Raw genomic sequence first — 27827 nt, 5'->3', positions numbered from 1 at the left:
CTTTTAGCCACAGAAACATAAACACACTGCCAAAATAGCCAGTGTGAAACGGGGTAAAGAACGACGCATAGAATTTTCACTTTCCAATCAGAAAAGCTGAATTTTATCCTTCCATCTGAGAAAAAAGACTTGAGAAAAAAAAAGATTCTGTGTGGAAACATTGGTTGCTATGGCTAACAAAATCGGTTGCTATGCAGGCTGGCTAATGTCTTCTCACTTAGCTAGCCAACTGCTCCAAAAACTCGACAGCTGGAAGAGCAGCAAATGCTCCATATTCATCTGTTTTAATAACTTTTAAATGTAAGGGATAAACACAGACGTTCTGTACATTACCTTGGAAATAATGGACGACGAAGCAGGACGAGGCAGACACAGCATTCTCTGTATAGGGGCGAGATCGCATTTTTTCAATGAAACATCGTTTCCGAGGTCGGACAGGCAGACAGCAAGGTTTATACAAACCATCACATACAATACTGTCTTTGATATATTCAGGTTAAGACAAGAGGATTCTAATATCCCATAACTCTTTGCGCCACTATTCAACAAGGGACAAGCTTCTACATTCGGGAATGACTGGGAGTGAATGGTAGTAGCACAGAAAGTTTGCCATCAAAGTGAAAAGTAAACACATTCGTAGTGAATATCAGCTAACTACTCAACAGTTTTACTGTCATTCCTATCCAGACACTTTTTTACTGGAATTCCTGACCGCTGGTCCCATGAATATACATTTTTAACGCTTCCTCACAGAATTATTACATTGTCTTAATCTTCCCATCTTCAATTTATTGTAGCTTTTACTCAGGTCATCTTCAACCTAGCTTTTACTTCCTGGCATGGGTACACTCAAAATGGCTGCCAGTCCACCCATTATGCCCTCATTGACTTGAATGGAGATACCCTTTCTATTCATTCTATTTCTATGGGTTAGACAACCTAACAACCATGATTCACCAGTAGGCATAATAAGGCATTAAAGTATCTCCTTGTTTCCTAGGTAACAGAAACTAGGACCGGGCCCCTTGGATGCAGTAACTATGACAGCCTTGATTCTGTTAGCTCTGTCTTGGTACACAGTCCTGAAAATAAAATACATCTAAAAGGTAAGCTATTGCACTCCATTCTCTAAACAGTTGCTCTGTGTTCTATTGTGTGTGTATAATATACTCATTATGTTCTTTGTTCTATGCTGCAAGACAAATTACTTGGAATCCACCAAAAATATGTTTGCTGCCAAGAAGAAAAAATTACTTATTTAGTTTCAAATGATCATAACTCTCCAACTTGATGTAAGGGAGTATTTTGGTGGAGAAACTTTCTTGCGTACAATAAACTCTCCAGGCAAAAGCTTTGTATTCCCCTTGAGTGCTTCACTGTTCTCGCCAGCTCTGATCTATACAACCAATGCCATATGATTGTGATAAGTGTAGATCAGTACTTCTAAGCTTAGCAGTGGGCTCCCATTCGTCATTCCTCAAGACATTCATTCAGGTTCTTTGACTTGTGAAATCATGCAGTATTGAATCTCAAATTATAGATCATATCTGTGAAGCAAGGTTTTGAAAATCCTGGTGTGTGGGATTATTTTGGGATGGATTCATCCATCTGCTGGGGACTGGCGCTTTAACGGTGTATAAAATAAGCTTTGGTGACGTCCCAAAATGGTACCTATTCCCTACATAGTGCACTACTTTTGACCAGGTCAAAAGTAGTGACCAGGTCAAAGGTAGTGCACTATAAAGGGAATAGGGTGCCATTTTGGACACAGACTTGCTGCTCCCAGCAGGTCCAACCAGCAGGTCCAACATGGCTGCACCGGTCAAACAACAGAGGCTAGACAATAGGGGATTGAGCAAATATCAGACATAATGAGGCCCAGATGGCCAGGACACAGTCCAAGGATGGAGGAACAAAATCTCCATACGCCAAGCCGTCATTCCCATAGACACCACAGGGATAGCTAACAACAAGGAATAGTTTAAAGACCATCTTATCGGCCAAAACGTAAACTCTGGTAAAGCTAGGGTAAGATGGACTGTAGACAGTAAGAACAGATGCGTCTTAAATGCTCTAATAGAAGAAAAGCATTGATGGCGAGTGGCTAAGGACTATTGCGGAGATTTAATCCTATTAATTTTATAAGCCATTTACACTACATGACCAAAGTATGTGAACTACTCGCTCATTTGTCTTAATCAAAATTACGGCTTGCCTCTTATCCTCCCCTTATGCCATAGTTTGTACATCTCAATTGTTATATTGCCTATATACAGTAGGTCTATCTTATTCATGAATGATTTCATAGTTTTGCTTATTTGTGTATTATAATTAGCTCATGTGCTTTTCTTCACGAGGAGGGGATTCTATATGTTGTTGGGTCTGTAACCATGTTTGCCAGTGACAGTCTCTTCCCATTCAACACATTTATTTTCAACAAAAAGTTCAGTAATAGACCCATGTTATTCCAGTTGATATTGCAAGGGTTGTTTTGTTTGCGCAATATGCTGTCTGTGCGCCGGTATGTTGTCTATTAATTTAGATCCTTGTGATTGTTCTTTCCTTCCTTTTTAGACCATAGGCCTAATAAAATGTTGTGTAGTGGCTTTGCTGGCATGCATCTAAACAAATTGGTTGAGTTTGCTCCACCAAGATTTACATGCAAAAAATCGCCACTATCCCAATTTATTAAGCTTTTTAGGGAGAAGAAAATTATCATAACTAGGCTAGAGAAACACAATGCAATAATGTATTTTCTTTCTTTTTTTCTAGTGAGTAAAGAGTTGTAGTCTAGGCTGTAAACTGCAGTGAATATGCCATTTCAATAACTGCTACAAAGCTCTGCGTTTTGAATGCATGTTTCATTAGGAAAATAATAATAGCCTAGGCCTGATTAGGCAACCATTTGGATCAGTAACGGGTATTTTCTCGACAGTAAAGGCACATTAGCAGGCTAGTCATAGTGTGTATTTTGTGTATCGGCGTTAACAGATAGGCTTACCATCTGACAATATAGCCTTCTCATGCGCTGTTTGCCAGTTATTTAGGCAATCTTAACGTGCCTTCTCTCCTTTCCGAGCAGACTTGCTCACCTAGAACCAAGAATGCTTCAACAGAACAAGGTTTTGATAAGTTGTCCATTTTTTATCTTCGGACGGGGCGGGGGGGGGGGGGGGGGGGCCTGGCGGCCGGGTAAGCGACTGCTTATTTAGCTTCTGCCATTGAGCCGGCTCTGCTTCAGAGCATCACACGTCTGGCTAAGCTTTATTTCAAGAGGAAAGAAATAGATAAGCAAGTGACAGTGATGACAATCTCGCTAATCCAATAGTGAAGCCAAGTCTAAGCATCGTGAACACAGGAGAAAGATGGATAGAAGGACTGGAAAAGCAGTCGGTAATCAAGAAGTGAAAGGAAGAGCAAGAGCATATCTACTGGTCTCTCCCTGCACAATGTATAATTCATGAAAACAAAGTCCAAGGGTATATCCTCCAAAAATCTTCCTCAACGCATGTTCTGAAGGTGTAACACTGTAAATTTAAATGTTAAATCTATGTTTGTCTTATCCCTATATTAAATAAATTGATGACTGTACAATGCCATTTCAGCTATTGTTTACGTGAAGTGCACTAAAAAAGCTATCTACAGGAAACCTAAATCTTTGGTTCACCTCTCTGGTAGTCCCAAGAGCAATTGTAAATTGAAAATTGGCTTACCATGATGTATAAGCCACAACCATGACAAAATGCATAAATCAATCCACATATTTAAATGACTGATAAATAGCCCTATCTCACTGTATTTGCAGTTAATTAAACCATCAAACAGTGCATATTGGTCACTATATTAAGCATATGGTTTAGAGTCCAAAAGGATGCCAGGAACAAAAATCGTGTTTATATTATCTTGTCTTTTTTAACCAAGGAAAATGTGATCATTCAATTCTTAATCCTCATTAGGGGAAGCCGACACCCAAAAAGTATTTTACGGCACTGTAGAAATATTTAACGATAATCTACCTTTTTCAAATACATGTTAAATTGAAGTAGATTACCATTATAAGGTTACTAGAAAACAAACAATCACAGCTAATCCCATTTCAGACTCCTATTATTCATTGCAACGGAAAAGCCCATGTGGTTCAATAATAATATGAAATCCCAGAGGTTAATGCCAGTCTAATAAATTTAATTTTTTCCAATTCTTTAAAAGTAGGCTGTAGGGTCGTCTGCAGACAAGCATTTCAGCGAACACTAATTTGCTTCGAACACCCACGACAGAAATGTCACCACAAGTCAAACAAGCACAAAGTAGTGTGAGGAGAGGAATGAGCTCAGAGCATTCTCTTCCTTCAGCCATCGCTAATTATAAACGCAGCTTGTGCCAATTTCCAGCGCCTTCCTCAGGTTTGACATTTAAATTGCCAACCCACTTAATACCGCCGTCTCCTGAAGGAAGCCCACTGCTGACAGATACCCTGTAACTACTGAGAGATGGTTGAAAATCTGTGTGACAGTATTTTTTTAGATTGTGTGTGTGTGTGCATGTGTGTGTGCGTGTGCGTGTGCGTGTGCATGTGTGTGTGTGTGTGTGTGTGTGTGTTCTAATGTGTTGAATTTTGTAACTTTCTTAGTGAAAGCATCTCTGCACTTCCAGCAAGACAAGTCATTAGCACAGGGAAAATAAATGAAATATGGGAAAGTATTGTTCTTGACAACTGAAGCTTGCAATTCCACAGAAAAGTACTCGTTGCACTCGCTCCCCCAAAATAGTGGCAGAGATGGAAGGGCTGAGGTGAAGAGGCTGTTATTTAGCCGTCTCCCAAATTAAAGCCCATTTCTGCCAGATAGCTCTCATTGGCTCACAGAACCTGTCAGCCGCCAAGGCAGGGCAGGAAGACTGTGACTAATTGTGTCTGCTCTCCACTATTCAAAAAGTAAATACCAAGGAACACACATAAATATTCAGAATAAGGCACACGGATTGACTCCACTCTTGAAACATTTCCAAAGTGGTGCAAACTGAGAGGAAGCCTTTGTCACAGCTAACATGATCATTAGATTCCAAACACCCACAGCTGAGCTTCTGACTAACAAAACCATTAGGGAAATTGAGAAAAAGCACACAATTTAATACATATTATTGAACTCTCAGCAAGGTTATTGATATGTATTGATCAGAAAAAGATGTTACCATTTAAAACAGATCATGGGTTTTCAAATTATGTGTGATTTAAAATTGGACGGTATCTTTATCAACATTGAATATCACCTATTTTAGGTGCATGTACAGTGCATTCGGGAAAGTATTCAGACCCGTTGACTTTTTCCACATTTTGTTATGTTAGTCTTATACAAAAATTTATGAAATAGTTTTTTTCCCTCCTCAATCTACACAAAATACCCCATAATGACATTTTTGCAAATGTATTAACATTTTTAAAAAGTATTCAGACCCTTTACTCAGTACTTTGTTGAAGCACCTTTGGCACCGAAAACAGCCTTGAGTACCTTGGGTATGACGCTACAAGCTTGGCACACCTGTATTTGAGAAGTTTCTCCCATTCTTCTCTGTAGATCCTCTCAAGCTCTGTCAGAGATGTTCGATCAGGTTCAAGTCCGGGCTCTGGCTGGGCCACTCAAGCACATTCAGAGACATACAAAGCCACTCCTAAATTGTCTTTACTGTGTGCTTAGGGTCGTTGTCCTTTTGGACGGTAAACCTTCGCTCCCAGTCTGAGGTCCTGAGCACTCTAGAGCAGATTTTCATCAAGGATCTCTGTACTTTGCGCCGTTCATCTTTCCCTCGATCCTAACTAGTCTCCCAGTCCCTGACGCTGAAAAACATCCCCACAGCATGATGCTGCCACCACCATGCTTCACCGGAGGGATGGTGCCAGGTTTCCTCCAGATGTGATGCTTGGCATTCAGGCCAAAGAGTTTAATCTTGGTTTCATCAGACCAGCGAATCTTGTTTCTCATGGTCTGAGAGTTCTTTAGGTGCCATTTGGCTAACTCCAAGCTGGCTTTCATGTGCCTTTTACTGAGAAGTGGCCACTCTACCATAAAGGATTGATTGGTGGAGTGCTGCAGAGATGGTTGTCCTTCTGGAAGATTCTCCCATCTCCACAGAGGAACTCTGGAGCTCTGTCAGAGTGACCAACGGGTTCTTGGTCAACTCCCTGACCAAGGCCCTTCTCCCCCAATTTCTCAGTTTGGCCGGGAGGCCAGATCTTGGAAGAGTCAATGGTGGAAAAAGTACCCAAATGTCATACTTGAGTAAAAGTAGAAAATGACTCAAGTAAAAGTAAAAGTCATCCAGTAAAATACTACTTGAGTAAAAGTCTAATAGTATTTGGTTTTAAATATATTAAGTATCAAAAATAAATGTAATTGCTAAAATATACTTAAGTATCAAAGTAAAAGTATAAATCATTTCAAATTCCTTATATTAAGCAAATCAGACGGCACAATGTTCTTGTTTTTTTTATTTAAAGATATCCAAGGGCACTCTCCAAAACTCAGACATAATTTACAAACGAAGCATTAAGCATGTTTAGTGAGTCTACCAGATCAGTGGCAGTAGGGATGACCAGGGATGTTCACTTGATAAGTGCATGAATTGGACCAAAAGTTGTATAAACATCTCAAGGATGATCAATGGAAACAGGATGCACCTGATCTCAATTTCAAGTCTCATTGCAAAGGGTCTGATACTTATGTAAATAAGGTATTTAAGTTTTACATTTTTAATACATTTGTAAACATTTCTAAAAACTTGTTTTCACTTGTCATTATGAGGTATTGTGTGTAGATTGATGAGGAAAACATTTAATTGAATGCATTTTAGAAAAAGGCTGTAATGAAACAAAATTTGGAATGAGTCAAGGGGTCTGAATACTTCCCGAATGCACTGTATATCAAGTGTAAGTCTGTCTCATGCAGTAAAGGACATTTGTGCAGGCATATATACAGAGGGGAGGCATGTTCTGATGGGTGGCATTGTTTAAAAGAACTGTTCTATCAAAACATTAGTCTCAAATAGCATCCGATTACCTATGGATTGCACTACTTTTGACCTGGCACCATGCCTCCCCTCTTTCTAGCATCGTAGGCGCATAATTTCATAACCTTGACCGTCTACACTCTGGATTTTGTTTGGCATTCTCTGCCATATGTCTGAGATTTGTGGTCTTTATACCTAATTCTCAATTACTAGCAACTAAGTTCCTTTGTCTTGCAGTGGCTACAATAAACAACCCAATTATAGTAATTCCCATCTCATTTTTAGACTTTTGCTCTCACTATGGAGACATATGAGGGATAAAGGGGACATATTCCTTTGTTTTGAACATGAACTGCATGTAACTTGAAGTCACTAAAATATAATATTTCATAAATGACAAGATGCTGTAATATTCTCCTCTGTACTCAGGTTTACAGGATGTCCTTCCAGAATTCCTCCGGAACCGTTTTGTGGAGGCTGCTCTCAGCTACGTGGCATGCAACTCTGAGGGGGAGCTTTTGTGTCGTAACAATGACTGCTGGTGCCGCTGCTCTGCAGGTTCCAGATTGTAACTGCCCCTTTGCTGATATTAAAGTCATGGAGGAAAATCTGCACAAAAGCAAGGAATCCTGGACCAACTTCAACACCGAATTCATGGAATCAGGTGGGCTATTTGTTTCCGTTATTTGTTATTCATTTCTGTCAAGCTGCATTTGAAAGCTATTGGGAGGAGCAGGACACAGGTGTGCGATAAAATGGGCAAGGAAAAAATATAAAAAAATCCCAAAATGGCTAGAACTATTTAGCTCAATATCAACAAACATCTAGCTCATGCCCTGAATATGTGATTTGAGATCGGAGGCAGGTCGTTTTCCCATTGCTTTTGTTTCTCTACCATCTATCTGCAAGAGAGGACTTTTATCCATCTGTTGGATTCTGTATAATATGGAAAGTGCATTCTGAGTGACGTTTTGAAGGCATAGACATGCTCCTTGAATTCACTAAACATCATTTTGACAGCAATAGCAGAGCAGCTCTCACATAAAATATTTATAAAATGCTGCGTTGTTGACAGGCTACTGAAAGGAGAAATACGTTTCCTCATAATTACAACATATTCTTTTACTGCTGATGTTGTTTTTTGTCTGAAGCCTAACTTGAGCAATTTGTCATGATAATGAGCAAATTACCTCTTAATTTTGGGGGGATGGTTGAGTGTCAAAGCAAGCAATATGCAGACATATCTTAAAAGGTACACACGCACACACACACACACACACACACACACACACACACACACACACACACACACACACACACACACACACACACACACACACACACACACACACACACACACACACACACACAGCCCCACACACACAACACACACACACACACACACACACACACACACACACACACACACACACCTAAAAGCAAGCCTGAAAATGCATTATGTACAATACAGAAGAAGGGAGTGACCTAAGCACTAAGCATTTTTAATGGGGCAGAGTTTGTCTTTTTATGGCTCTCCACTTGCCACTGAGCAAAGCATCCAAGACTCAGTGCTGCTGGCAAGAGTATGCTTACAGTCTGAATGTGAGGTTGAGCTGCAGTTCTGCTGAGATTAGTTGATAAATATTGTAGCGGGGAAAAACTAGAAATTGGTGGAGAGTGCTGGCACATCATGTACCCTTGGACCAAGTATTTCCTCCAGCCAAGGAAAGATCCAATCAGGGAGATAAATCCTGCCTCCGTCTCCAAAGCCTCTCCTGCACCACGTTGGGGCTTCAATGAAATCCCCCCCAAATCCCTTTAACTGTAGCACTTCACTCATCAAAATGCATATCTGCTTGCAGCAGGTGAAGTGGCTGGCTCCAGAGGACTAGTCCAGCCAAGGCAAAGCCTGGCTAGATGTATATTTACTCCAGTCATTAATTTGTTCTCATTGTCAGAAGGCTAGATGGGTTGGGAGTCTGGCAATATTAATAAGATGACTTTAATTAGTGGTTCAGCAGCGAGGCTGGTGAAACCCTATTGTATTTGTTTCCATTGTATTGCCAGGAGAAATTGGACACATCGCCCTAGGATGAGCTACTTCTGTACTCCTTACCAAGCTTGTCAAATATCAGAACTCAAAATCAAACAGATCATGCAATATGCTTTTGAAATATTTAGGATTTTTTAAAACATCTTCTCCAGAATTGCTAAACAGACTGGAATGAAATATGGTATATAACCTCTTTCAACATCTTGAAACGCAATATTTTCCAAGACTATAGCTCAAACAATATGTCCACCAGTGGTGGTTGGTGCCATTTAAAATGAGGGAGGATGATTCTTTTTTGTGAACATGGCCTTATTTCTATTACAGAATATTGGATGACTGTCATTCATATTCCATTCACCGAGCTCAATGTAACATCGATAGGTTTAGGCTACTACATGATACTTGAATTTCCCCTTTACCCATCATGAGGTTGCTACAACCTAGCCTATGAATTAAAGTTTACAATATAGAGAGCATTTTGTAATCAAGGTCAGACAGTGACACATTCAATACCGCCTTGCACATTCTTGCCTGTATCTAGCTGATCTAGGGAGTAATCATTAGTCCAACATTTGCAAATGTACATTTCTATTGGCCAAATACAGGTATTTTTATCCCTGTTTTGTTCTGTTTGTTTTCGTTTAAGAAAAAATGTTCAGTTCACTTTCATAGCAGCCACATATAAAAACAGCTTGATCACTTTGCTTGTTGTATATATAATTCCTTCTCGCAACTATCTATGCGCTCTCCTCCTCTCAACTTTTCCCTTCGCTTGTGGACTTCGGTGCACTACACATCAGCTGTCTGTGACCAGGAAAAAAAACTTTCCAAGCCAAACCTTCATATCATGACCGCTATAACTGCTACACACAGCCTACATCGTTGTCACGTCATAGTCAACATAGCTACTAGAACTGACGCGTTAGTAAACCCACTAGTTACAATCATGCAGTACAGTGTACAGTCAAAAGCAGTTTAGCAACTACACTGGTGGGCCCCGGTGGCAATACATTAATAAAACCAAAAGCTTACCTTGACTTGGAAGACTTACATTGTTGGATTGCCATAGCCAGCTAGCTAACATAGCATCCCTCTCTGGCTAAGTAGGCTAAACTAGCTAGCTGCATTCACTAGCTAAGTGAAAGTTAAAAATAAATACAACCAAATATAGCTAGCTAGGTAGAAATGAATTAGTTCTAAACTGTTCAACTATTGTCTTTCTCTCTCTCTTTGAGTCAACTACTCACCACATTTTATGCACTGCAGTGCTAGCTAGCTGTAGCTTATGCCTTCAGTACTAGATTCAATCTCTGATATTTTCTTTGGGTGGACAACATGTCAGTTCATGCTGCAAGAGCACTGATAGGTTGGAGTATGTCCTCCGGAAGTTGTCATAATTACTGTGTATGTCTACGGAAGGGGGTGAGAACCTCCTAGGTTTTGTTTTGAAGTCAGTGTACCCAGAGGAGGACAGAAGCTAGCTGTCCTCTGGCTACACCATGGTGCTAACCTACAGAGTACTGCTGACGCTTTAGTAGACCATCAAATCAAATTGTATTAGTCACATACACATGGTTAGCAGATGTTATTGCGAGTGTAGCGAAATGCGTATGCTTTTAGTTCCAACAGTGCAGCAATATCTAACATGTAATCTAACAATTCCACAACAACTACCTAATACACACAAATCTAAAGGAAAGGAATGTACATATAAATATATGGATGAGTAATAACAGGGTGGCATAGGCAAGATGCAATTGATGGTATAAAATACAGTATATACTGTACATGTGAGATGAGTAATGCAAGATATGTAAACATTATTAAAGTGGCATTATTAAAGTGACTAGTGATCGATTTATTAAAGTGGCCAATGATTTCAAGTCTGTATGTAGGCAGCAGCTTCTCTGTGTTAGTGATGGCTTTTTAACAGTCTGATGGCCTGGAGAAAGAAGCAGTTTTACAGTCTCTCGATCTCCTTTGTTTTGTTGTACTGACCTCGCCTTCTGGATGGTAGCAGTGGCTCGGTTGGTTGTTGTACTTGATGATCTTTTTGGCTTTCCTGTGACATCGGGTGCTGAATGTGTCCTGGAGGGCAGGTAGTTTGCCCCCGGTAATGCGCTGTGCAGACCGCACCACCCTCTGGAGAGCCTTGCGGTTGTGGGCGGTGCTGTTGCCATACCGGTTGGTGATACAGCCCGACAGGATGCTCTCAATTGTGCATCTGTAAAAGTTTGTGAGGGTTTTAGGTGACAAGCCAAATTTCTTCAGCCTCCTGAGGTTGAAGAGGTAATGTTGCCCCTTCTTCACCACACTGTCTGTGTGAGTGAACCATTTCCGTTTGTCCGTGATGTGTACGCCGAGGAACTTAAAACTTTCCACCTTCTCCACTACTGTCCCGTAGATGTGGATAGGGGGGTGCTCCCTCTGCTGTTTCCTGAAGTCCACGATCATCTCCTTAGTTTTGTTGATGTTGAGTCAGAGGTTGCTTTCCTGACACCCCACTCTGACTGCCCTCATCTCCTCCCTGTAGGCTGTCTTGTCATTGTTGGTAATCAAGCCTACTACTGTTGTGTCATCTGCAAATTGATGATTGAGTTGGAGGCGTGCATGACGACGCAGTCATGGTTGAACAGGGAGTACAGGAGGGGGCTGAGCACACACCCTTGTGGGCCCCAGTGTTGAGAATCAACGAAGTGTAGATGTTATTTCCTACCTTCACCACCTTGGGGCGGCCCGTCAGGAAGTCCGGAGCCCAATTGCACAGTGCGGGGCTGAGACCCAAGGCCTCAAGCTTAATGATGAGCTTGGATTGTAGTATGGTGTTGAATGCTGAGCTGTAGTCAATGAACAGCATTCTTACATAGGTATTCCTCTTGTCCAGATGGGATAGAGCAGTGTGCAGTGTGATGGCTATTGCATCGTCTGTGGACCTATTGGTGCGGTAAGCAAATTGAAGTGGGTCTAGGGTGACAGGTAAGGTGCAGGTGTTATCATCCTTGACTAGCCTCTCAAAGAACTTCTCCGCCTCTTCTCCGGAGGCGTTGTTTTGGGTCAGCCTCTGGAATCAGTTCAAATGCCCTGGGTTGTTCTGACAAAGGATCCGCTTTGGGAAAATCATATTCCTGGTTGTAGTGCTGGTAAGTTGACATCGCTCTGATATCCAATAGTTCTTCCCTGTTGTACTGTATGTAATAAGACTTATGATTTTCTGGGCTAACAATGTAAGAAATAATACATAAACAAAATAAACAAAATACTGCAAAGTTTCCTAAGGACTAGAAGAGAGGCAGCCCTCTCTGTCGGCAGCCATCTCTTTTCTCTCTGCGGTCAGTTCCACTCGGACAGTACTGACGTGCTGCTATCATTGCAAAACAGTGTGTTTTAATCACTTATTTGGTGATGTGAATATATTTAGTATAGTTTTATCTGAAAATGTATACTTTTTTAAATGTTTCACAATTGTTACTTTTCTGAAATTCACTGAGGAGGAGGGTCCTCCCCTTCCTCCTCTGAGGCGCCTCCACTAATGTCCACTATTAGCCAAAAAGCTTGCATGGATTGTTTTTCCTGCCCATGCGGCCAAACAGAGCCATACTCTACAGGTTAACTAAACTCACCTCCCTAAGCATGTGTGCAAGATTCCATGACTCTGAGTCACACAGATCAAAGATATAAATATGTGTCCGTTATTGCGTCACCGTGTGGTCAATCTGAAAGTGCATGCATATGTTGAGTACAGTTTTGTTACAATACAAATATCCATGTCTGAATAATATGTATTTATGTGCCAGACCACACCCAAGAGCTGCTGGCCTGTAAACTATTGCACTGTTGCTTGAGATGCTAGACTGGAAAATATTGTATTGAGACACCTTGGTCCATAGATGCCACATATCAAATTTCGTGCAGATCCGTCATTCGGTGCCAGAGGAGTAGTGTTTTAAGTAGTGATGGGGTAAAAATCGATACAGTTACATATCTCAAAATTATTTTGGACAATATTTGTTGTTGTTATTGCTATTTAGCGTTAACTAGCGCTAGTCGGCTGTCCCTGCGCCAAAACTCAGATATTTTTCATCCTATAGCTTGTTTTCGTCTACTTTTTAAATAGTTTGTTTATACTTCTTTTATTTACATGACGGATCAAAACTCATTTTCTCAAGCTCTCGCTTGTCTCTCTGCATCAAACATATAGAGAGGAATATGTTTGGAACATCAAATCGCAATAAAATCGCAATATCGAATTGCAATACATATAGAATCGTGAGAATCGTGTTATTCGCAATACATATCGTGTTGGCACTTAATTATCGTGATAATATCATATTGTGAGATCCAGAGGTGGCACCACAGGATAAAAAATGGTGTGGCAAAATGTTTATGTGTCTTTTCTTGGGCCTGGAGTTTTTCCTGATCTCAGGACTTGGTCAGGTAAAAATCTGGGTACTATTTGTAGGCTATGACAAAAGATTAGTATTATAGATAGCTTCCCTTTTCATCTGTGCAATGACTATAAGGCCTTTGGTTTTTCTTGTCTGGTCATGTGAATTGGAAATACTCCTGGTTATTATTCATTCTGAATCTGATATCAAAAGAGCCAGAGACAACAACTTCGATGGACATCATACTCTGTAGTTTAGTGAACTACTATAGGTGGGCTAAGCGTTATGCAAAGAATGGTTACAATATCTTTAAATATTAATTTCACTCCATACACACACAATGTTAAGCAGTGGACTTTGAAAAATAAAAAAGACAGGTAGGTTTCAATGTAAAAAAGTATCAGATTTGTTCATCTGGTTACAGTGATCTTCTGCAATTATTAATTCTGTAAGGTTTATGTTAGGCAGGGTTATATTTAACACTATACACAGTAGACTTTGTAACAAAGAAATGTATTATGTGTAAGTTAAAAAAAACACTAACCTTCTGTTGCTGTCCTGGTCTCCATCTAGCCCACCCGAGGTTCGTTTCCCTGGTGCTCACTGTAGGAACTGATTGCCTGTAAAATCCATATTGAAATCATTAAATCAACTACTTTCAACACATTCATACAAAATAATATCCCTATTTTCATGAAGCAGATTTTATTGAATGTCAGTCATTTTATTGCACCCTATTCTAACCAAAGCAGCATAACCAGTTCATATCAGTAGGTGTCCCTTTTAGGGTTGGGCGGTATCCAGATTTTCATACCTTCATACAGTTCCTGTACCATACCGGGGTATTACGGTATTGCCGTCAGTGTACACAGAGGGTGCTATTTCTTTCCAAACGTAAAAGAAATAACAACAATTTAGGCAGCAGGGACCTTGATCCAGGATGGGATTGATTGTCTCTGCTGTAACCAAGAAGCTTGATCTTACACATGCCAAAATCACCTTTCGCGTGCCCACAGTATGCACTTTACTCCTCATCCACCACAATAGGATAGGAAAACAACCTGAGTATGCAACCTCCGAGCTTCAGGGTGCCCCAAAATAATATGGCAAGGAACATTACTGGACTAACAAACTGGCTAACTAACCTTTTCAGAACTTCAGTATTTATTGGCCTTGGGTAACAACAGCAGATTGTTTCATCTTCTTTATCATTCTAGATTGTTTTAGAGGATGATTAAACTGCCTTTATTAACTTCTTTCATTAACAACACTGCTTGTTTTCCATTAAAAAGTGTGTTCGCCCTCTCAAGAGGCAGGCAACCAGGCAGGAGAGGACAGTTTCCAATAGGATAATGCTCCCACAATGTCAAATTCCACGAGGATTCCACAGACCCGAGATGAGCGTGAGCGAAGAAAGAAACCAAGCGCAGATTTAAACAACGAGGTGCTGGTGCAACGAAACATAGTTGTTGAAAGGCTCTGGAAGCTGTAGCTAGGAGACCACTGTGACTGACAAGTGAATTCACCTGTCGCAGCGAGCGTGGGGGTTACTGCGTGAAATCCCAGGGACAAGGTTGTATTCACTAGACAAAACTGAGGCAAAACGGCTGACATTGAGGAAGGTTCTATGTCAACTTGTCCAATTAGAAACACCCGCTTTCTTTTCCGTAGCAAAACGTTTTTCTATGACGTGAACTAATGAATATGTCTGGTAAACGCATTCGGTGCTGCTGCTTTGAAAGTACTGTGGCAAATGCTGTCTCGCCACTCGTTTTCCCCTAGTGTTTTTCAGAAAGTTCTAAATTGCGGAAAATCCATCATGGTGCACCTTATGGGTCCTTGAGGCAAATTTGTTTCGTGTGAGGAGAGGGACCTATGTACTGAATTTCATGACTCTAGGTCAGACAGGGTGAGGGGCGTGACCTTTAAAAGTTTGCATTTTAAACTGATTGTTATAGTGCCACCATGTGGCCAATTGACATGGCATTGCATGAATGGGTGCACCCTTGACCCTTTACTATCCTTCAAGGTTAAACATCCTAAGCCTTACCATCTCCCAGGAATTTGCATGGGAATGTGCCATTATGGAAAAAGAAGAAGAATAACCAATGCCAACAAATACAATAGGGTTTCACCCAGCTTTGCTGCTTGAACCCCTAAAAAAACTGTTTATTGTGCTGAAGGCCTTTGCAAGTAGGGTTAATGAGTATGTCCCAAATGGTACTCTATTCCCTATGCAGTGCACTACTTTTGATCATAGTCCTATGGGAATAGGGTGCCATTTGGGACGCAGTTATGTCCTCTTTGGGCATAAGGAATTAAATCAATGAAAGCCTCCGCCCAATGTTTCATACATAACGGTTCTCATTAGTAAAGCAATTTCTACACAGATTTCTATGACTGACAAAGCAAAATCAGTCTCTCACGCTGGCACCCAGGCTAATCTAATATTAGTTGTATAGTTATATAGTCAAATGAGTTACACTTGACTGTATGTAAATCTACAATGTACAAGCATTATGTAAATCTTCACAGGTTTACCTTCTTGGATCTATTTTTTTATCCGACAAAAAGGACCTGTCAACACCTCCTTTTAACTACTGTGAAAGATGATGTGCAGAGCTGTAATTTCAGCCTGTAACAGTCAAATATCCTCTTAGTGTTAGATTCACTCTCCCTTCATGATACAGTGCAAATCGCTTAATTGCCACAATGGTTCCATTATGTTAATTAAAAACATTCCTTCAAGTAACAGAGAGTTATTTGATACATGGTACCACCTACAAATAGTCTTGGCACTGCTTCCCCATCAAGAACTGCCAATTTAAATTTCACTGATGGCTTGCTCATTTCTGCTTTTATTACCTAAATAAAGCATGCACTGGAAGCGGTTAGATGTGTCACATGCACATTTTGAATGTGACAGATTTGTAATAACAACAAAAATACTTCTCCAGAAATGGATTTCTTTGGTTCAATAGCTGGCAACACTTCCTAACATCGTTGTATTTATTCAGGGGATTATTTCAGGGGATTACATTTGTCGGATGAACAAAACATCACTTTATATCACCAAGGACATCCATGCATCTTCAATATTTAGCATTTTGTACATGTCTTAGTGTTTGACTGATTTGTATTGCTTTTTTATCCCTACATTTTGACTGAATTAGATTAGAATGTGATATGCGTATCACGCACACACATTTGATGATAACACTGTCACATCGAAGATCAAGCATCATGTGGACACATGCAGGAAAATACTCCATCCATAGCTCAATAGTGCTTGACCAGCAGCCAAACCAATGTTTGAATTTGGCTATAATCTGCCATGTAAAAAATATTAATTTGCAAGATACATAGCCTATGTACTGGTAGATGTTGCATGTTGCACATGCCAGTAATATGATTGGAGCTATAATTCTACCATGAACTTATGCTGATACAGTGCCACACGGATAAACACTTTGTAATCGTTAGTATACAGACTAAGAAATTGGGTCAAGCTTCACACAAACACTACACACAAGGCACTGGATTTAATAAATCTTCAGGTCAAAGATGAGGTTTGCCAAAAGTTGAAGTTCTGAGTGTGCCACAAAGATCTGGAAATATGCACCCATTGTATTAATAGTTTTCTCTATACATTGAGGAATCGTGAGTTGAATAAAGCAGGGCTTTGGGAATAGTTCCCTTTGGGATACTTCGATCCCTGTGATTTTGTATTCTGTGGAGACTTCACATGTTGATGCCGGAGGCACGTGAGTTCACTTACATGATCAGAGACCATGCAGCACACGTCTGCCTTAAATCATGCAGCAGTGGCAGCAAACAATTTTAGAAAGGGTGCTATATTTCAAACGAGTCCAGAATTTTTTGTAAGTTGAAGATCATTTAGGCTACTGGAATTCTATACAATAAAAAGCTTTTAAATGCTATTTAGAGAACAGCAAAAACAAGCAAAAATGACCCTTGCCATTATCCCCTTGGCTGCCGTAGGTTCATTCACCTCAGTCGATCTACAAACACATAGCCTATTACCTATACAATTGTAATGTTATACCCCTGAAAGGGAGGAAATATGAGAAATGATTCACGCTGACAAATAGCATCAGCGACAAAACAAACATTTATGAAATTTTTACTGTATTATTTGTATTTTTATAGCATTTTAATGTAGGCCTATAAGGAGGATAAACCTTTGATAAGATTGATAAGATTAGTACAGATTTTCTCAGGTGACCCCACTCTGTACTAACCTCTCTCTCTGCTTGCTTCCTCTCTCTCTGTCTCCTCTGCTTCCTTCTGCAAGCATTGCAGCCTGCCTCAGCCTTACCACTGAGCGCCACATCACTGTCTGTCTCCGTAGCCTACTCTCTGTGAAGTTATGAGAATTTAGTAGCATATTATTTTGCTCCTGCTAAGGTAGGCTGCGTTTAACGTTAGCTTCTTACTTCATCGTTGTAGCTGGCTAAATAATACTAGCCAGACACCTTCAACATTACTGCAATATACAGTTGAAGTCAGAAGTTTACATACACCTTAGCCAAATACATTTAAACTCAGTTTTTCACAATTCCTGACATTTAATCCAAGTAAAAATGCCCTGTCTTAGGTCAGTTAGGATCACCACTTTATTTTCAGAATGTGAAATGTTAGAATAATAGTAGAGAGAATAATATATTTCAGCTTTTATTTCTTTCATCACATTCCCAGTGGGTCAGAAGTTTACATACACTCAATTAGTATTTGGTAGCATTGCCTTTAAATTGCTTAACTTGGGTTAGACGTTTCGGGTAGCCTTCTACAAGCTTCCCACAATAAGTTGGGTGAATGTTGGCCCATTCCTCCTGACAGAGCTGGTGTAACTGAGTCAGGTTTGTAGGCCTCCTTGCTCGCACACGCTTTTTCAGTTCTGCCCACACATTTCCTATAGGATTGAGGTCAGGGCTTTGTGATGGCCGCTCCAATACTTTGACTTTTTTGTCCTTAAGCCCTTTTGCCAGAACTTTGGAAGTATGCTTGGGGTCATTGTCCATTTGGAAGACCCATTTGCGACCAAGCTATAACATCCTGACTGATGTCTTGAGATGTTGCTTCAATATATCCACATAAATTTCCATCCTCATGATGCCATCTATTTTGTGAAGTGCACCAGTCCCTCCTGCAGCAAAGCACCCCCACAACATGATGCTGCCACCCCCGTGCTTCACGGTTGGGATGGTGTTCTTCGACTTGCAAGCCTCCCCCTTTTTCTTCCAAACATAACAATGGTTATTATGGCCAAACAGTTCTATTTTTGTTTCATCAGACCAGAGGACATCTCTCCAAAAAGTAAGATATTTGTCCCTATGTGCAATTGCGTGTGCAACTGTGGATATAGATACTTTTGTACCTGTTTCCTCCAGCATCTTCACAGGGTCCTTTGCTGTTGTTCTGGGATTGATATGCACTTTTCGCACCAAACTACGTTCATCTCTAGGAGACAGAACGTGTCTCCTTCCTGAGTGGTATGATGGCTGCGTGGTCCTATGGTGTTTATACTTGCGTACTATTGTTTGTAGAGATGAACGTGGTGCCTTTAGGCATTTGGAAATCGCTCCCCATGATGAACCAGACTTCTGGAGGTCTACAATTTATTTTCTGAGGTCTTGGCTGATTTATTTTGATTTTCCCATGATGTCAAGCAAAGAGGCAATGAGTTTGAAGGTAGGCCTTGAAATACATCCACAGGTACACCTCCAATTGACTCAAATTATGTCAATTAGCCTATCAGAAGCATCTAAAGCCATGACATAATTTTCTGGAATTTTCCAAGCTGTTTAAAGCACAGTCAAATCAGTGTATGTAAACTTCTGACTCACTGGAATTATGATACAGTGAGTTATAAAGGAATTAATCTGTCTGTAAACAATTGTTGGAAAAATTACTTGTGTCATGCACAAAGTAGATGTCCTCACCGACTTGCCAACTATAGTTTGTTAAAAAGACATTTGTGGAGTGGTTGGAAACACTAGTTTTAATGACTCCAACCTAAGCAGTGGCGTGCCGTGGGCCTGGGGCCTAGGCCTTCAGTGAGGTACTACACAGTCCCACCCGAATTAATCCACCTCTTATTACCATCATTATGCCATGGCTCTAGACACTATACATTTAGACAGAAACGCAGTATAACCAGGCGTTGCGTCACCTTGAAATTGACAAATTGACATTTTGGGGTAAACAGTGTTTAACAGACAACTCAAGTTTGCAAAGCCAGTGTAGCTCCAAACACCAAATCGATCACTTGCAAATAATAGGCATTCCCAGCAGTACAGTTTGCAGTGCTTCTCGGAGCCATAGCGCTCGTAGTTGAAACTTTGAAAGTGGCGAGCGAACGAACCCCTTTCCCGCCTGTGACAGGCTTTGTGGCGTCGGGCGACCTCTCCTTACAATGTCTAACTTTTCTTGAAAAGTTCGTCTTGAGAATGGCGTTATAATTATATCCTCGACCAAATCGATATCTTCTCCTCCTTCCGCCATTGTGGGTTGAAAAAACAGCTTAGTAGAACGCGAATTAATTCGTTTATCAAATTCAGTTTCCTAGATCTGCATAGACCTGCCCATAGGACCTGCCTCTCAATATTGGTAATCCAATCAAAAGACGTGGACGCACTACGCCTGCTAGCTGGCTCCTGTGTAACACTGGAGCCAGCCAGCAGGCGTACAATAGCCAACTCTAAAGCTGATTGGTTGACACAAAATTTTAATTTCCATTCACTTTAAGCTACAAGCGCCCGCACTGTTGATTCTGAAGGCCCGAGGGCAGATTTTAGACCCCTGGCAACACATGATGGCTGAATATGATTGGATAAAAGATCTAACATAAAGACCAGCCCTCCAAATCTCAACCTGGGGCTGGAAGCAGTGCAACCAAGAGGAAAGCTATGAAATGAAGAGTATAACTCTTACTCTGGGGAATAATTTAATACATATTTGTGGGAAAATATATTTAAAAAAAAATTATATTCTGATGATGTTTAGGCCAGCAGAGAAGGCCTTGCAGGCCCTGACGGCCCACCACTGAACCTAAGTGTATGTAAACTTCCGACTTCAACTGTAAGTCTCTGCCGGCAGCTAGCCTCCTGACTGACTGACCTACTGTATTTATAAGCGACTAGTTACCAGTTGTGCACTCATTCTCCGAGAGTCAGTTTTTGATTATTTTGGGGATGTCTGGAGACATGGCAGGAGTCGCAGGACGGGTTTAAAATTGCAGGACCGTTTTAAAACAGCAGCAGACACCTGCTCTCTAAGCCTATTTCAAACACCAGTTGAACGTTGCTCCTCTCTTGAACAACTTTCTGTCATGCGCCATACTTTCTTGTTCAATTGAATACATAAACATTGTGAGTAAAACTTTCCCCGTCTCTATTTTTGGCATGAAAGTAATCCATCGTCAAACTTGACCAGTAGCTCAGCGAAGTAGAACAGATGTGTGAGGAGGTGTTGTATGCTGAAATGAACAGGGTTTTTTGGGGGGAGAAAAACATAATCAACGCTGTTCAATATCTGACTGCTTGCCACAAAGACATTGAGCTATGAATAGAATAGCAGACCGAGGCCTCTCCTCTCTCTTCTGCTGAAAGATAGGAGAGACAATGGCAGTTCATCTTCTACTATTGTTCACTCTGTGTGCCTGTTCATATAGGTGCATCAAATCCACATGGGGTAATCTAGCGTGGTTAGGGATCCTTCAGCTCAGACTCCATTTCTCACCAGGATCGCCTGCAGAGAGCCTTTATAGCAAATGGCACCGTTTTCCCTATATAGTGCACTACTTTTCACCAGAGCCTTATGGACCCTGGTCAACAGTAGTGCACTATAGGAAAAAGGATGCGATTTGGGACGCATGCATAAAGTGTTCAGGGGAAAGGACCACATGCCCACTGTACAAAGGCAGCTGGAGGTACATTACATGTCTCTGGGGGGTGGCTTGTGTAATGTATACTCTCCCTTCCTACTTTCTCGTTTCCTAGAATCTTTGCTCTCCCAAGGGACCCTTTCTGAGAATGTAGTTATGGGGATAGTATTAATCCTTCCTTTCTGCCTTAAAGAGATAAAATCACTGCCTAGGTGAAGGTATAGCTTACATAAGTTACCTCTCTGGGAAAATAAGTTGATAATATTTTCTGCCAAACAGGAAATATTGCTACAGTATGTTGTAATATGAGCGGGTTTTACTTACGTGTATAACTTATACTTTTTTTTGACTATATTGGTGGTTTGTTGTAGCAAATTGAGCTAGTTGTAAACTTAAATGTTTTTGCCGAATCAATGTAATTGAAAAACATTAAACTGATGTCAGGGAAAATATGTGAGTACAGATCAGCTCAGTAGCGAATAACAATGAACTACCTTCTGTCTGTTTGCGACCATATGCATTCAACATGGACAGTTTGTGATGCCAAGGGTAGTCTCCACTGGCTCAATTAGATTCTGACTCACACTGTCGAGTCCAGCTCATCAAATGTCATAGTACTAAAGTGAGGATCTCATTAACAGTTTTATTTTCAGGTCTTTATAAAGGCAGTTTTTTAAACACTAGCTATTTCAATTTTAATCAATCAATCAATCAATTTTATTTTATATAGCCCTTCGTACATCAGCTAATATCTCGAAGTGCTGTACAGACAGCTATTTGTGTGTGAGTAATATGTGGGCTGGTCCACCACAAGATTACAGTGGCCAAATGTTAATTATTAGTCCAAATAGTCCAAATATGTAATAATAAAAAAATCTATGTAATTTATATTTCATTGCAAGTAAATAGCAAGACAGCTGTCTGTGCATGTCTATCAGAAGATAAAGTTGAATGTGAATGTAAGTGTAGTAGAGTTGTGTAAGTTCAGTGGGACAGCTACCCATCAGGACAATAGAAAACGCCCTTCATACACTGAAGTTGAAGAGGTATTAAGAGTCCTTCATTACTCTGAATTTAATTGAAACAAAATGTGGTATTCATATATTCACAATACCCTATTAACGACACTAAGCTTCAAATTATTTTTCTATGTTTTAAAGGTTAAGCAAAAAGAAAAAGTCAACTCAGTACATATAGCACTTTGGAAACCTTTCCCAATGGCTCAAATGTACACAGTGCGAGCCACAGTACAGCAAGTCTCTCCCAGGTTGGTTCTTCCCTCTTGAGCTACTAAGCCCTGAGCCCATTGCTAAATGTACTGTGCCACATAAGCCTTGCAAACATTTCTATCTTTACTTTGCCCAAGGCCCAAAAAAATTATAGTGTGAGGAGAGACGAAACTTCCTTAAATTCCCTACCGTGAGAGCAACGATTTATAGCTTGCTACAAGCTCTTCATTGTCAGTGAAGTTTTACCTATAATTGCTACTACATCGCCATAGGACACTGTCTCGGAGCAAGGTACTCTCATATTCCTGCACTGCTGAAATACAAGTAAATGTACTGTGATCGATAAATATAGACAAACATTTGCATTTGTGGACCACGTATGGTTCATATGTGAGGACTGAGGAGCAAGGTCACTGCTTCCTCTTATTCCTGCATGAAGAAAAAATAAAGATTTACGATTAGAAAATGAATCGTGAACGGCATGTCAGTCAAAGGCAGTCTCCAGATTAGAGCAGTGACTTGGATTTCCAAATCTGCGTCCCAAATTACACCCTATTCCCTATATAGTACACTACTTCAAACCAGAGCCCTATGTGCACTGATCAAAAGTGTTGCACTAAATAGGAAATAGGGTGCCATTTGGGATGCAGCCCTAGTCTCCACTGTTAATTTTCATAGGCCTTTCAACCTGCCCAGTAAGTCTTTTCACAATCTAGTTTAAAAGTGTGAGTTCAATGTAGTTCAAACTCAGTGGTACAGCATAAGTTAAGAAGTAATACTATTTTTGAAACATAAATCAAAACTCAGATACAACTTAATAAAAATCACAAGATAAGATGTGGGTCATGGGGGGGGTCAGCCGCCTTCTACGGCAGCAATTTAAAAGCACCAGAAAATCAACTTGTAAAGTAATACAAGGTGAACGTTCTGTGGAATGAAACAAAGCAAGTGTCCACCTAAAAGATGTTTGAGGGAGAAGAGGGAAATAACATGCTGTGAGTTTCCTCTGGTCTCCCATGGAGGGAAAGCAGTGGAATCAATGAACAATGATTAAAATAGGGAGATGCTGAGTCACATGTAGGCTAGCTTTGTCATTCACAACTCTAAGACTATTGAAATTATTGACAATATTGCATGTCCGCCTTACAAATAATCCTTCTGCCATAAAGGGAATTTAAAGGTAATGTTTGGTATATATAACAGATCAGTTTAAACTATGCACTAACTGTAAGTGGGAGCATAGTTAAATCCAATCTGTCTTCATCTAACTAGGCCATCTGAGTTCCTTTATACAAACAACCTTGATAATGCCCAAGGTTAATACATTTTATTATCCAGAACCATCAAATACAAAACATTTTTAATTGTAATGTATGACAATTCTAATGTTTACCTGGTTCTAATTAACTGACATGCCTACTTAAATAATGGTTAAATAAATAAATAAATAAAGATTTTTTTTACCAAACTCTTAACCCTAACCTTAACCCTAACATTAACTCTAACCTTAACACCTACCACTAAACCACAGCCCAGCTAATGTTAGCCACAACAAATTGGAATTCATAACATATCATACGTATTGCAAATTCTTAACATATTGTACGAATTGCAATTCATAACATATCATGGAAATGGATGATGGACATCCACAAATGAATACATTACATATAATAACATACTAAATGGAGTGTCACAGATTTACATACAGAATAGTACAAAATACTCTGAGACCAGATTGACTGTACACTGTCTCATTCTAACTGCGGCCTGTTGGTGTAACATACTGGAGCGTACTGCTTTCATGCTGTAGGAGCAATGAAACAGTATATTCTTGATACGCTCCCTTGGTCAGGTTAGAGAAACTGGTGCCCAGCTACAAGAACTGGGCTACTTGTCACGCCCTGACCTTAGAGAGCCTTTTTATTTCTCTATCTGTTTTCTGTTTCTTTGTTTTTGGCCGTGTGTAGTTCCCAATCAGAGGCAGCTGTCTATCGTTGTCTCTGATTGGGGATCATACTTAGGCAGCCCTTTTTCCCCACATTTAGGTTGTGGGATCTTGTCTTTGTTTGTTGCATGTGTTGCACTCCGAAGCTTTACGCTCGTTGTGTTGTTTATTGTTTTTTGGGTGGAACATTTAATAAAGAAAATGTACGCCTACCACGCTGCACCTTGGTCCGGTCATTCTACCACTAACGACGGACGTAACACTACTGTACATCCAATATATGACTCAGCTCAACAAAATCTCCTCAGAAATGTACCCAAAGCATCGGCTTTGGTAGATGGACAGCAGGCAATATCTATGGCACTTAAAGTACATATTTTGTGGACAGTATCTCTCTCACAATGCATTGCTCACAAAGTATAAAAATCATTATTTTCAGGCAAGTATTCTGAGAAACACAGTGAGCTCCAAAAGTATTGGGACACATGTTTTATTGTTTTAGTTATGTACTCCAGTACTTTGGATTTGAAATAACACACTGACTATGAGTTTAAAGTGCAGACTGTCAGCTTTCATTTGAGAATATTTTCATCCATATCAAGTGAACCGTTTAGAAATTACAGCACTTTTTGTACATATTCCCCACAATTTAGGGAACCAAAAGTATTGGGACAAATTCATATAAATGTGTATTGAAGTATTTGGTCCCATATTCATAGCACGCAACTACTACATCTGTAAGGACTGGGTGTCGGAGTGTGAAGTCAGGCGCAGGAAAACAGAGGATTCAATGATAATGTTCATTTAATGAACCACGGAGAAACAACGGCCACCCCACTTGACACTGGGTGCTCACAATAAACTACCCCAGACACGGGGAACGAAAACAGTTCAGAAATGTACTCCAACATACACAAACACGTAACGTCAGAATAACAAACACCAAGCTTACAATAAACAATCCCGCCCAAAGAAACGGGCGGGCCGGCTGACTAATAAAGCCCAACTAATTAGAACAAACATAAAACAGGTGTAACCAATAAACACATAAGGAGTGGGAAGAAAAGAATCAGTGGCAGCTAATAGGCCGGTGACGACGACCGCCGAGCGCCACCCGAACGGGAAGGAGAGCCTGCCTCGGTCGAAGTCGTGACAACATCAAGCTTGTTAATCTACACATTTGTTGGATGCATTTGCTGTTTGTTTTAGTTGTGTGTTCAGATTATTTTGTGCCCAATGGAAACAAATGGGAAATAATGTATTGTGTCATTTTGGAGTCACTTTTATTGTAAATAAGAATAGAATATGTTTCTAAAGACTTCTACATTAATGTGGATGCTACCATGCTTATGGATAATCCTGAATGAATCGTGAATAATAATGAGTGAGAAAGTTACAGACAGACAAATATCATATCCCCAGGACATGCAAATCTCTCACCATTACAATAACAGGGGAGGTTAGCATTTTGGGGAGGTATGATATTTGTACATTTGGAGCTCACTGCAGCTGCTTGGCAAATCCTGTATGATTGAACCCCTCATGTTCACTCAATCTATTATTCAGGTCTGATCTCACCGCATGACTGGGAAAAATATTACATCTTCAAACAGCCATGCTAAATAACTTGTGGGCTTACTAAAGCTTCTAGTGTTACCCTCTCTGTTGTCAAAGTTGACCTGGCAAGAGTAATTTAATACTTTTTCATGCCTATTCATAATACACAAAAGGAGTTTAATATTTTTCTTGGCAACAACAAAAAGACAGTTTCCGAACGTGGCCAAATGTATAGGTTTCCAAACTCATGTGTACAGTATATCAATATCAAAGGAAACAGTTATCAAGCATCTGTAGATCTTTCCTAAGAAATCATAAGGCCATCTTGAGGTTGTGACATTCCATCTTGCTACACACGTTAGCCTTAAAGCTGGAATTCTTAATGGTGAAACTGCCACATCTTTTTGCGATATCACAACAAAGATGTTTCTGCAAACAACAAACACAGCAGCACATGTACTGCACTTGTTTTTTACCTTGATGCGTGACACTCCCCACCTTAAATACTGAATTATCTGAGCTTTTTAGATCAAGAGCTAGAGTCGGTGTCAGGTTTTTATGTTTCAGCACTGTGAGAAAGACCCAGTGTTCGGAGTTTACTGTGAGGAGGCAACAAAGCAGAACTGATTTTTCTATTCCACCGTGAGGCTTTTATTAGCAAAAGTGAAGATATAGTCAGCAAAATATACAAGTATTTACAAACATAATAAACTGTATCAAATAGAGCTCTTCAAACCAAACCCAGGCTACAATAACACCTGAAAACTCAGCAGCATGCCAACCTGTTCCCTGTCCCACAAACGAAGGAATGACAGGGTTTAAATACCAATACCTATGATGCAACCAATGAGAACAAGCCAATTAACATTATGATCAGTTAACATTCAACAGCATGAAATAACGTTTAAACGTCTTCAGATGATACACACACGAATAACCTTGAGCACACATATCAATTACAGTGCAACCATTCTTTTAGCATAAATACAATCTGGGATAAGAACATGTACGTCCACCCGGGATAAGACATTTCCGCTATACCCATACACTGAATAAACCATGCGCACTTGAACGCACCCCATTGCCTGTCAATTCTCTGAAAATGAACAGATAACCCTCTACGAACAACAAGGTAATAATTTACCAAAAGGACATCGCTAGCCCCACATTATACAATTCATAAATGCATGTGTTTATCATAAACCATTAACCGTTTGCAATTTTGGATTATTGATAAAAGCATGTCTTTAGATTATGTGACTAATATCATAGGACGATGTTTGTGACAAACACCAACCTTGGAAAGAGGAATCATTGTAGTAGTGGAGATTGATCTTCTTTAAGACTTTGTGAAACCTTAGAGCACGGCAGTGGTGTTTGTCCATACTAAAATCACCCACCAGAGTTCAATAAGCAGAAATCTGATAGCATTGCTTTCCCAACTGTGTGTGCAAAGGCCAAATATATTTATTGTTCAGGCTTTACCAGCACTGACAGAAAGTGAGGTGCATTTCTCATATGAACAATGTTCATATATATATTCAAGGCAAAATATTGATTTCTTGAAGAAAGGCTCTTGAAAATATAGTTAAGCCACAGTATTCCTTGAGCCTAGGTGAAATACTTGTTTATCTGATGGATAAGCTGCAAGTTTCACATTAAGAAAGTGAATGGCTGTTCAGACAGCATTATGTTACATTGTGAGTTATCCAACAGAGAGAGAATTATAAGCCATTTACAAGGCAAT

General features: G+C 40.1%; 1 long non-coding RNA gene and 1 pseudogene across 1 annotated transcript; one reads left to right on the top strand and one right to left on the bottom strand.

The window, feature by feature from the left end:
* The window catches only part of LOC111956380 (BMP/retinoic acid-inducible neural-specific protein 3-like), a 97159-nt pseudogene that overhangs the window by 56563 nt on the left and 12769 nt on the right, over window positions 1–27827 (top strand).
* Window positions 333–27449, bottom strand: LOC111956381 (uncharacterized). Its single transcript, XR_002876260.2, has 3 exons — window positions 27378–27449; window positions 13985–14060; window positions 333–381 (listed from the first exon to the last, which is right to left on the bottom strand). It is a non-coding gene; the product is annotated as an uncharacterized lncRNA (long non-coding RNA).

Source organism: Salvelinus sp. IW2-2015, linkage group LG32 (genome assembly GCF_002910315.2).
Source record: "Salvelinus sp. IW2-2015 linkage group LG32, ASM291031v2, whole genome shotgun sequence".
NCBI lineage: Eukaryota > Metazoa > Chordata > Actinopteri > Salmoniformes > Salmonidae > Salvelinus > Salvelinus sp. IW2-2015.
This window is presented reverse-complemented; position numbering and strand designations above follow the sequence as displayed.